The 13,368-nt window shown below is 36.9% G+C and overlaps 1 long non-coding RNA gene across 1 annotated transcript; it reads left to right on the top strand.

Annotated features, from left to right (window-relative positions):
* Positions 1-4,149: 4,149 nt before the first annotated feature.
* Positions 4,150-12,967, top strand: LOC141391880 (uncharacterized). Its single transcript, XR_012409735.1, has 3 exons — positions 4,150-4,169; positions 4,244-4,553; positions 12,430-12,967. It is a non-coding gene; the product is annotated as an uncharacterized lncRNA (long non-coding RNA).
* Positions 12,968-13,368: the final 401 nt, after the last annotated feature.

Raw genomic sequence — 13,368 nt, 5'->3', positions numbered from 1 at the left:
GCCATATGGCGGATATTTACATAGATTATGAGAAATTCAGGTATTTAGATATTTCATGTTAAATTCAATAATAAAAGTATTTCATTTTAACAAGATTTAGTTCATATAAATTAATTAGTTAATGTAAGGAAAATAACACTGTTGAACTGGTTTCAACATGCCGGCCCGTTTGTATTGAATTATTCTAATATGAGCAACCTCCGGATATTGTCCAACCGAAGATGGAACTCTGAGCGATCGGCATGTTGACGATGTCTGGATAAGACCAGCTCTTAGAATTCTTGGAATTTGGTCATTCGCGAGCATCACTTCTATATTGTTCGGCTTGAAAAAGTGTGGATCGGCCAAGTCGTTAAATGCTCGTATGTGGACTGCAGTTTTTTGTCTTCTGTCGACTCGGGGAAGGTGGTGTTCAGCTGACTTCGTATTTCGCCGGTTATTTGAATTTTTGCTGATTGGTCGTAGAAACTCTGCAGATTCAAAGTGCAGTAGTGCTTGTTACCCCTTCGAGTTGTTTTTAGTTGAAGACGCTCGACCAACGTAGCTAGCACTACCGTCTGTGCTGCACCGGTATTGACGATCAATCTGACCTTGTCACGCCCTTCAGAAGTTAGAACCCTGGCCAGGACGGTAGGCAGGAAGATATGGGTTTTTGATCTGACGCTGAGACGGTCACTGACGCTGGTTCGAGGCCGTTTGGCAGGAAGCTGGCTAGCTGTAGAAGTGGATGATCGTGGACGAGGTGTGGGTTCTGGTGTGGGTTGGCGTTTGACTGCTCTGCTACGACGTTGTTGTATTTCTGGCTGCGGGCTACTACTTGGAGATTTCGATCTTCTGATTTTGACAGAGTTGGAAGGATTTTTTTCGTTCTGGTCGATATGAAGCATGGTGTGGTGGGTTTTGTTGCAGACCATACATTTACTTCTGCTTGGGCAAAAATCACGCTTATGCGATGTACATAAGCAATTGAAACAAAAACCTCTTTGTTGTGCTTCAACTCTCCTCTTCTTGGCGTCCATTCGTTGGAATTTGGCACAGTGCTTTATAAAGTGCCTTTCCTGGCACACTCGGCATTTTGGAGCATTGGAATTGTAGCTAAAAGTAAGATTTTATTAAATATGTGAGCGGAAGAAAACACTAACATTTTGGGAAGTATGCAAAGTTTGACTAGTGGTCGAATGATATTTCCATTTTGAGTTCGTATTTCTGCAACACGAACATTGGAATCCTTGCCAACAAATACCCTAACTATTCTACCAAGGCGCCATTCGGTGGGCGGAAAATTATCTTCTTTCACGATAACAAAATCATCTTCCTTGAGATTTTGTTGGGCAGATCGCCATTTGTATCTCTTTTGCAGTTCAGAAATATACTCATTTTTCCAACGCTTGGCAAATTGAAGTTGGATAGTTTTGAGTCGTTGCCATCTATTGATCAGAGTCATGTTGCTTGAAAAATCTTCAGGAGTAGCTATAAGAGCAGTTCCCCTGAGAAAATGGCCTGGAGTCAAAGGTACTAGTTCTGACGGTTCTTCGCTAATCGGGGATAATGGTCTTGAATTCAAAATACTTTCAATACGAATTAACAGCGTGGAAAATTCTTCGTATGTAAACTTTAGGTTTCCGGCTACTTTCTTTAGATGGCTTTTCATGCTCTTGACAGCGGCTTCCCACAAACCACCCATATGGGGTGCGTGTGGGGGTATAAAATGCCATGAAAACCCATGATGACTGTATTTTTCGATTACCGCCTTCTCAGCGGATTTCAGAAACCTTTTGTATTCTGTGTAATTGCTCGATTGGCTCCCACAAAGTTTGTTCCGTTGTCGGAGAACATTTTGTTAGGAAATCCTCGTCGTCCGACGAATCGTGAAAACGTTGCGAGAAAGGCTTCAGCTGACAATTCAGAACAAACTTCTAGATGTACTGCTCTCGTTGACATGCAGACAAAGATCGCTGAGTATCCCTTTTCAATCTTTGCGTTTCGAAGACGTGACGTTTTTAAATCGAACGGCCCTGCAAAGTCCACACCGGTTTTGGTGAAAGGAAGTGAAAATGTACAACGTTCAGTTGGTAAAGCAGCCATAATTTGGTTTCCAAGGCGTTGTTTATAAATGGCACAGGGTTTGCAATTTCGTATACAGTGACGTACTTTACTTTTGAGGCGGATAACGTAATATTCCTGTCTAATAGCTTGTAACATACTCTGGTGTTCTGCGTGTAATAGTTCTTTATGAGTATGTTCCACTAACAGATCACATAGTCGGGAGTTTTCAGGTAAGATAATAGGATGTCTTTCTTGGTATCTCATGTCAGAATTCGCTAAGCGACCATTCACTCGCAACAATCGATGTTCGTCAAGGAAAGGGTTTAAGGTTAATAACCTGCTTTTTGTATGTGTCTAAACTAGCTAGTTTAGACTTAGATGCCTAAGTAGAAGCTGCATTATCTACCTTACATTAATTTATGTTAACTTACATCTTAAGTACAAAACTGCATTATCTACCCTTGAAATGAATTATTTTAACCTAACGAATAACAATTACCTATGTTAAACTATGAAATCTTTGAAATTGAAACACGTACTAAATTTGTATGTATATTTCTTGGTTGGTTACAGCCCAACCTTAAAACCACTTTCTTTTCAACCACATACACGGTGAGAACATTCTCTTCCTGAATAAACATCAAACAGACGAACTACAAAATTGGTTTTTTTTTCCTCCTCTTCTCTTTTGTGTCAAGCGTTTATCCATAAATAATTTCTCGGGTCAGAGAAATTATTGAGGCAACACTAAAAACCACAACGTTGTAAGATCCAAGTTTCACGGATTCTCTTTCTGTGTTTTACCTACCAATACAGTCCACATTAAAGTGCTCTCCAAGCTGGGTGTCTGGAAACAGGCTTCACTCATTCAGCAGCGCTCCTGATCATCCGCTACCCGCCTGTACATGGTCCTTCGAGCCGGATGATCAGGAGCGCTGCTGAATGAGTGAAGCCTGTTTCCAGACACCCAGCTTGGAGAGCAATTTAATGTGGACTGTATTGGTAGGTAAAACACAGAAAGAGAATCCGTGAAACTTGGATCTTACAACGTTCAGCAGCGCTCCTGATCATCCGCTACCCGCCTGTACATGGTCCTAGCGAGCCTCCCTTAAAGAAGACCATCATAATGGTAAATAAGAGAGAAAGCTCTAATTATGACAGATCATCATCTCAGCGAAAAAGGTAAAGCATAAAGTAGAAAATTGCATTAGAATAGTTCTCCGTGAATAATCAATGCGTTCGTTTGACCGGTTGCGTAATATCATATCGAAATAAAAAGGGGAAATCTATGTTGGTGTAAATCATAATTCAAATCATATCAATCATTGAAAAAATTGAAAAAATCATTGAAAAAAGTTTGTCGTTAGTACGGAAATTGGTCACACACATGCGTTAAAAATTTGTTGTACACTGTCTGTCCGAAAAAAGAAGATTTAATGTCCGAAAAGTGCAAGTGAGAAAAGGTACAAAAACGGCTTAAAGTGTAGAAAATAACGAGGAAAGAAATTCCTAGCCGTTGCAATAATTGTAATCACAAAGCCGCACTGCTGAAATACATCTTTTTTAACAAACAAATTACACCGGTTTTCTGTTGAAATAGTGCATTCCCAAAACTCCTCAATTTTTATACGTTCATAAACAACAAGAAAAAATTTTCAGTTCAAACCACATTAAATACATTCCCAGCGTCAGTCAGTCTCCAGGCAAAAACAACAAAAAATTGCCTTCTGAACCATAGTCTATAAAAAAAAGAAGCTCATGTGGTACGTTCAAATAAAACATTCGTTAGTTCTAGACATATGCATTCTACAAAAACAAAAGTTTGCACTTAAACCAGTGGTTCAGTGAAACATAAAAAAATCATAAAGTAGCAACAATAGTGTTTGGGTAAATGCCTAACAAAACCAAAATCCTAAAACAAAAACAACAAATTTAAGAAAGATCCGTTACAAAAATTTGCATTCGACAAAAGCCGAAAAAAGGAAATAATAACAACATATTATTTGAAAGTACAAGAAGACAAATATAAAGGAAAAAATTGCCGTTATCGAATGTGCAGAACGCGCAAAACTCGATATTCCAATCCCCCCTTTCTTGCCATCAAATTCATTGGTTTTTTTATGGTAAATAAAAGCAAAGTAAAATTGTCGTTTCTTCTCCTCATTTACTTCTTCTTGCCATTCCACGGGTATAACAGTTGAACAAGTGTTATAACAAATGTTGTGAGTACAACCTCTCTGTGAGTGAAAATCAACAACGTAAGGAGTAGAGAGCACATAGGAGAAAAAGCTTTTAAGAAAAGAGAGATTCCATACATTCAATTGAGATCTTGTTAAAGTTGGCAACGCGACAAACAGAATTCGTTTACATTTGAGTGTTATTTTCCCTTACATATTTTGATGCTGCATAAGAAACATAAAGAAGTACTCATAAAAAATAAATTCGGTCGGTATCGGTCGTAATTAAATGAAAAACAAAAACCTTATAGTTGGTGCAAGGAAACCCAGGTAAATAAATAATTAAATATTTATGTCACAAGTTACATATATCAGCATCAGCAAATCATAACAACATATCGCGAATTTGCAACTTCCATACACCTATATTTTAAATACACATTTCGTATTGTTGCTAATAGCAAACTCAAAACGCCTTGGCCAAAAGTTTAGTTTAAAATCTAAAGAGAATTTCGACGATCTAAAACATTACATAAGTAAAATAGTACAGCAATTAAATACGATATGTATTTTAAACAAATTTAAAACAAATAATTTCAAGTACATCAACATTGGCAATAATCTACAGAGTAATTTTTACACTCTATTTGAAACAACTTGAGCACTGAATGCGGATCCGATACAAAAAATAATGCTGTGTTTTTTAGTTGGTACCATAAAGTGGTCACATACAATACATTATTATTATACTATTTTTGAAACAAATTTGCTATTTGCTTAATACACACATCACATACAAGATTATTATACTATTTTTGAAACAAATTTGCTATTTCCTCAATACCTAAACATAAATAAATTTGGCACACTTTATACAGTGGCTGAATAATATCATTATACTGCGTTTAAAAAAAATATATATACTGACTGGTATAAATTTTAACACAAATCAATTTGTGTTCATACGAATTTAGAAATATCCGTACCAATGATACATAGTTTTCAACCACTAAAGCACGAAATTGATGCCCTGAAATGTGTGTGGACAGATAGAAATTCTTCATTTGAGGAAATCGTTATGCACTTATGCCCTTTACAGTGATTTAAATTGTTACAAAAAACAAACATACATTTCACAATTTACGTGTCTAAGCTACTGTTGATACTTATTTAATGTGCACTGGTTTATACAATTGACTCTTCAGTTTGAGTTCTCCCACGGCTTCATAGCACCTTCTCAGGGAGATTGAAAAATCATAACTGAGTACATCTTGGTAAATTCTCTTAATTTCTGATATTGTGAGAATACGATGGAGAATTAGTACTCACTTCCACTCTTGGAAGGGTATATTTCATAAACAAAAAATGTTCCAGTAAAACAGTATCCACAGTGTGAAATATTTATCATTTGGATTGAATAATCACAATTATTTTTGGGAAACACTACTCAGTGAAAAAATGGTAGGTTGCCTTTATTCGTTCTACAAAAAACTTAAAACCCCTATAAAGCAAAGCTACTCACAGTAATATATTTTTTGTGCCTATGCTTGTTTAAAAACACAAACATTTCCCATAGCTTCCCAACATACAATTTTGAGTAATTTTATGAAAGAACAAAAACAATATTTATAAATATATTCTACCTCGGCACTGATAAGCCTACAATAAGAATACATATTAAATATTTTACAAAGGAAACCGCCTATATATTTTACCAGTTATTATACATGAATTTTAAAACATTTTTGTAGTATTGTCTCACATACTTTTAGTATGTTGGGTTGTCTTTCTTCATATAGAGAATTTGTGTTTTAAAAATTTTCAAAACAAAAACAAATGTTCTCTTTTAAATTGTGTGTGTGAGCAAATTGAAACACAACAACATCCCATAGGACTCTCTTTGAGCACCCTTGCTATAAGGTATACTTTTTCCAAAAAAAATGTCAAATACCTTCAACTTAATATGCTACAGTGGAGTACATATAGTTTGTTTTGATGGCCGTTTGAAAAACTAAATCTATTCCATATATTATTGACTTTAATTTCGTATAAGGTTTAAAATCAACCTTCAGCTATACGCTCATACAGAGTGTCTATAGCATCTCCCAATTTTGTTGGTTACAAAACATACCCAGTTTTTTTCTCAAAGGTTTATAATTAACCTTACGCTATACACTCATACAATAGTGTCTATAGCATATCTTATTTTTGGGGTTTTTATAAACATACACATTGTTTACAATTGTTTGCGATCAACCTTAAGCTATACATTCATATAGAAGTGTTTGTAGCGTATCTAAATTTTTTTGGTTTTATAAAGCACATTAAAAGGTTTACAATTAACCTCAAGCTATACACTCGTGCAGTAGTGTCTATAGCATATCTCGTTTCTGGTCTTTCTATAAAACATTCTCACTTCTTGCAATCGATCAAAAAACCACACACTCAACAAAATTTTCTCAGTTAAAGAAGAGAAATTCATATCTTGAAATAAATACACGTCATCAGCAGGAGTCACCACTACATTTAATAAGGATCTGCTACTAATACTTCCATTCAACTAAAATCGAAAAACTACATACCTAACTCGAAAATAATAAAAAGTTCTCTTATCTAACATCATTAAAGAATTTTGTATTCAAAAGATTTTACAAATTTCTAATAACGTTTCAAATCTTGGCAAACACCTCGGTGTAGAATAAAAAACCTGAAGTTTAATCAGCGTTTCCCACCTCCTTCGCATAGCTTTTTAGAGAATCTTTTATTTCCGTTTGCATAAATTTAATAATAAACTAAATCAAAATGGCCGAGGCCAATCAATCCAGTCAAAATAACACAGAACGGGAAAGCTTATCAAGCAAACCCTCCCCCATTCATGACCAATTTATTTTTGATTGCGATCATGTAATAAGTTTCTGCACGGCGTTTGGGAAAACAGACATAACTGACCAAACAGATTCTGTTCTAAGAACAAAACTTGAGGACTTAGAAAATAGGTGGAAAAAACTTCAGGTAGACTATGAGAAATTAATGATATCCCCTGAATCATGTAACACAAAAGACTTTAGAGAAAATGCTAAAGTCAATTTCAATGTATGTGCTGAAGCATATTACGAAACCCGCTCTCAAATTACAGATATTCTAAGAATGTCTGAACCTAGGCAAAGTTTAGCCCCTCAAGTTCCCCAAAATGCGGAAGTCTGTGACACTTCTTATATATCTATAAAGGTCCCACCATGCGACACAGAAGTTTTCAAAGGTAGTTACGAAGAATGGCCATCTTTTCGTGACATGTTCACGGCCGTTTACATAACCCACAAAAAACTCACACCTGCCCAAAAACTCTATTACCTACGCAACAAAACAAAGGGTTGTGCAGGAGCTATAGTAAAGAGATATCCACTTTGCGACGAAAACTTTGACATGGCATGGAATGCATTAAAGACCCGCTATGAAAATAAAAGAGTTCTGGTAGACAACCAACTTAAAATACTATTCAATATGAACACAGAAAATGTGGAAAGTAGCACATCATTGCAGAAAATACACTCGACTGTAAATGATTGTCTCTGTACTCTAAAATCCTTAGACGTAAAAGTCGACAGTTGGGATCCCATACTAATTTATTTAATTTCTACAAAGCTCCCCGAAGAAACAATTTCACAATGGGAACAATCCTTAAAATCTCATCGCGAGCTTCCCAGTTGGTCCCAATTAGATGAATTCCTTTTAAATAGAATTGAGGTTGTTGAAAGAATTACCAGTATCAAGTCTACAAAAGAACATCATAGTCTACCCTCATGGCATTCCTCTCGTTCTCCACAGAAAACTCAGACGTATACTTCACAAGAAAAGTTGAGCTCTTCTTGCCCATTATGTGACGGTGACCACTCTATTCGCACATGTTCACAATTTCGCAATTTTTCAGTACAAGAACGTATTGACTTTGCATTTAAGAGCAAAATTTGTAATAATTGCCTCTCTAGTTCTCATTTCAAAAGCAAATGTAAGAGCAAAAGTAGCTGTCTTTATTGCAGAAAACGTCACCACACTCTTTTGCACTTAGATCAGCCTAAAGAAACCAGTTCTGAAGACGCAAACAATAAAAAACCGTTCTCACACTCTGATGGAAATACCAGAGAATTCAAAGTAGACACATCTACTGCCACCACTTCCAAACATTCTCATTCCCAAATACACGCAAATGTTTGTCACAACAGTGAAACAATTTTGCTAAGAACAGCCTTGGTGCAAATTGAACACAATGCAGAACTCTTCACAGTAAGAGCATTGCTTGATTCAGGCTCCCAAAGAACTTTCGTCTCAGAGAAAATTAGAAATATGCTACGAATTCCCTTTAGAAAGTCTTTTTTTGAAATCGGTGGTATCGGCGGTATGACTCAAACTGCTGATAAGGAGTGTGATCTTGTGCTCTACTCCAAGAAATACAATGTGAGATGTTCGGTTAGTGCAATTGTCCTACCCAAAGTGACTAAAAAGTTACCCTCGGTGACCTTTCAGAAACCCAACTCCATTGATCTGCAAAAACTAGACTTAGCCGACCCAAACTTCAATAAATCATCCAATATTGATTTAATTCTGGGCAACGACTCAGAAAGATTTATTAACTTGGAAGGAATTAAGAAAAACATTTGTGGTACTACTTCTGCGTACAACACCATTTTCGGGTGGGTTCTCAGTGGGCCTATGTCAATCGAGACAGTTCAATCATTTTCCACAAATGTGGTCTCATGTGAAGAAGAAAAAATTAGCTCTATTCTCAAGATGTTTTGGGAAACAGAAGAAGTCCCAACCATTCCTTCCTCCTCACCTTCTGATAAATATTGCGAAGAATTATTCGCAACAACAACAACCCGAGATTCAGATGGCCGATACGTTGTACGGCTCCCGTTTAAAAAAGAATTTCCCCATAATGTTTTCTTAGGCTCTTCGCGATTTATTTCTTTAGGTCAATATACAAGACTTGAAAAATCGTTAGCCAAAGACCCAATGCTTCAGAATGAATACAATGCAGTTCTGAAAGAATATTTAACTCTGAACCATATGCAAGAAACATCGTCGCAAGAAATATGTGATCAAGGTAAATTCTACACGTTTTATCTCCCACACCACGCCGTTGTGCGTCCCGATCACAAATCGACGAAAGTCAGAGTCGTTTTCAATGCGTCGAGAAAGTCAAAGTGTGGGTTTTCACTTAATGATGTTCTCTACACAGGTCCCACTCTCCAAAACGAACTCATATCAACAATTCTTAATTGGAGAAAATACAAATATGTTTACAGTGGAGACATCCAAAAAATGTATCGGCAAATTAAGATACATCCCGATGACACGAAATTTCAAAGAATTCTATTCCAAAAAGACGCTGAAAGTCCCATAAAAGATTACGAATTAAATACTGTTACTTTTGGTGTTAATTGTGCGCCTTTTTTGGCCATACGAACGCTCTTACAACTCGCCAAAGACTCTGAAGAAAATTTCCCAAATGTTGCTAAAATTTTGAAAAATGAAACATATGTAGACGACATTCTGTCTGGTGGTTTTTCGATAAAAGAAACCATTGACTCTCAAAAACAGTTAATCTCTGTTCTCAAATCCGCTGGATTCCCATTAAAAAAGTTCACCGCTAATGATTCTCAATTACTCGCTCATTTACCTCCTGATGATGTGTATGATTTGAACTTGTTAAAATTTTCTGAAATGAGTTCCACTAAAACATTGGGTGTAAAATGGAACGCCCTACATGATCAATTTATGTATTCTCTTCCTCTCGTGGAAAATCCTGTAAAAGTTACAAAACGCACAGTACTCTCATTGGTAGCAAAATTATTTGACCCAGCTGGGTGGATAACTCCCATAATTATTAGAGCCAAAATATTCATGCAACAACTGTGGTTGCAAGGCACACAATGGGACGAAGAAATCTCTTCCGAATGTTTAAAGGAATGGACAAATTTTCTATCTGATATATCTCATATAGAAACCATCAAAATCCCTAGATGGATACAATACTTGCCGACTAGTAACATAGAATTACATGGATTCTGTGACGCATCAAAGGCAGCGTATTGTGCTTGCGTTTATATTCGCTCACAAAATCCCTCATCAATCGTATCTTCTACCCTGTTCACGGCCAAAAGTAAAGTGGCTCCCTTAAAAGTTCTGTCACTCCCAAGACTAGAACTTAATGGAGCACTCCTTCTCGCTAAGCTGATTCACTATATTACTCATAAATTCGAACTTAATATAAGTTCTATTACATTGTGGTCAGACTCTTCTATTGTGCTAGGTTGGCTGTCTAAACCTCCCATGTCGTGGGAAACGTATGTAGCAAACCGCACATCTCAAATTTTGGAATTGGTCCCTAAAACAAAATGGAAATATGTTTCCACCCGAGAAAATCCAGCCGATTTAGGCACCCGTGGGTCTAATACTCAGGATCTTTCATGTAACTCTTTGTGGTGGTCAGGACCTCCCTGGCTAAGCAAACCAGAATTTCTTTGGCCAAACAAAAACCCATTAGTGGTTCCCAGTGAAAGCTTAAAAGTTGAAATACTCCATACAACATGCCACGATGACGACATATTGCTAAGATTCTCTAATTATTCCCGAGCTTTACGAGTTTTGTCGTACGTATTCCGTTTCTTTTTCAATTCTCTCAAGCGATTCAGGAATACACACAAATTTCGTACAAATAATTTGACGCACACAGAAATTCAGTTTATTAAATCAAGATTAATTGCCCTTGCTCAAGAAAGAAATTATCGTCAGGAATATGAATCACTAATGAATGCCAAACCCATTCCAATCAAAAGCAATTTATGTACTCTCAATCCATTTTTGGACTCAGAAAAAATAATGAGAATCAATGGAAGACTTTCTAACTCCTTGCTTCCGTACAAAGAACGACATCCCATTATTCTTCCCGGTAATTCCAGATTCTGTCATCTCTATCTCGCTCATTTACATAATTTTTTGGGACATGCAGAATGCAATTTAATGTGTAGATTTACACAAACGGAATTTTATATTTCGCGCTTAAAACCCAGAGTTAAAAGTATAATCCATAATTGCAAAACTTATATTTTATACAAACAAAAAGCCATATCTCAAATGATGGCACCTTTACCCACCGAAAGATGCACTCTATCACCCCCCTTTTTCGTTACCGGTGTCGACTTTGCTGGCCCAATTGAACTTAAAAGTTCTTCCCTCCGCAATTCTCCATTAATAAAAGGATACGTGAGTGTGTTTATATGCTTCTCAACTAAGGCAATACACCTTGAGCCCTGCTCAGACTTAACTACTGCAGCCTTCGAAGCGGCATTCACTCGTTTTGTTGGGAGGCGGGGACTCCCCTCCAGGGTAGTATCTGACAACGGAAAAAATTTCATCGGGGCAAGTCGAGCACTACTCAAGCAATTTTCAATATTTCTCAAATCGGCTTCCACTGAAGTTTCCCAAAAATACGCAACACATGGTTTTGAGTGGCAATTTATTCCCCCTCATGCACCCCACATGGGCGGTTTATGGGAAGCTGCCGTAAAAAGCTTCAAAACACACTTTAAGAAAATTGTGGTGCCCATAGACTAACTTTCGAAGAATTTTCCACTTTACTTGCTCGAATTGAAGGCATTTTAAACTCTCGTCCCATATCAGCGATATCAGAAGATCCTTCAGATATAACAGCCCTTACCCCGGGACATTTTTTAAGAGGATCACCTATAATGGCATTCCCAGAAAGTCCAACACAAAATATATCCCTCATAAATCGATGGACTAAATTAAAAGCTCTCCATAACAACTTCATTCTCCGTTGGAAGGAAGACTACTTAAAATCCCTTCAAAAACGTTATAAATGGAAAACCAGAACGACAAACTTGATGGTTGGCGATATAGTCATTGTCATGGATGACATGCTACCTGCCCATGAATGGCGGCTCGGCCGCATTGTAAAAACGTATATTGGCTCTGATGGAGGTGTCCGTGTAGCCGACATAAAAGTTGCTAGCGGCATAATTAATAGACCAATTGTTAAATTATGTTATCTCCCATTATCTAACTCAGCAAACAACGATTAACATTCCTTTTCAATATAAACTCACTCATCACAACATACACGCTACACTATATTTCTTTAATGTAATTATTTGTATATCTATTAATTTCTATTATACATTTACAGATCTCAGACTCCAAGTCACAAACCTAATATATATAAGTGCAAACTTTGCAAAAGGTTCCACTCACTCAAATCTTGCCCAAAATTTATCGACATGACACCTAGGCAGAGGAACTTATTGGTATTAAAGGAACTATATTGTGTCAATTGCTTGGCCAGAAGCCACCGCTTTCGCGACTGTCGCTCGCGTAATATGTGTCGAAGATGTGGCAGACCTCACCATACGCTCTTGCACCAAGTATATCCTGAGATCAGAGGTTCACAATCGCCAGCGCCAAGAAACAACAACCAGCCTACGTCTAACAACCGAGATATCAGCCGCAGCAACAACGGGCGAAACAATGAAAGAAATCTAGATCCACGACTATTATCTGAGGCCATACGTGCCATTGCTTCCGTGCTGTGTTCTTCCAACCAGTAACTACCCATCGTTGGACCCGGGAGTATGTCTAAACTAGCTAGTTTAGACTTAGATGCCTAAGTAGAAGCTGCATTATCTACCTTACATTAATTTATGTTTATTTACATCTTAAGTACAAAACTGCATTATCTACCTTGAAATGAATTATTTTAACCTAACGAATAACAATTACCTATGTTAAACTATGAAATCTTTGAAATTGAAACACGTACTAAATTTGTATGTATATTATTTCTTGGTTGGTTACAGCCCAACCTTAAAACCACTTTCTTTTCAACCACATACACGTGAGAACATTCTCTTCCTGAATAAACATCAAACAGACGAACTACAAAATTGGGTTTTTTTCCTCCTCTTCTCTTTTGTGTCAAGCGTTTATCCATAAATAATTTCTCGGGTCAGAGAAATTATTGAGGCAACACTAAAAAACCACAACGTTGTAAGATCCAAGTTTCACGGATTCTCTTTCTGTGTTTTTACCTACCAATACAGTCCACATTAAATTGCTCTCCAAGCTGGGT

This window comes from Musca autumnalis, unplaced genomic scaffold, assembly GCF_047663935.1.
Source record: "Musca autumnalis isolate F117 unplaced genomic scaffold, ASM4766393v1 scaffold_188, whole genome shotgun sequence".
NCBI lineage: Eukaryota > Metazoa > Arthropoda > Insecta > Diptera > Muscidae > Musca > Musca autumnalis.
This window is presented reverse-complemented; position numbering and strand designations above follow the sequence as displayed.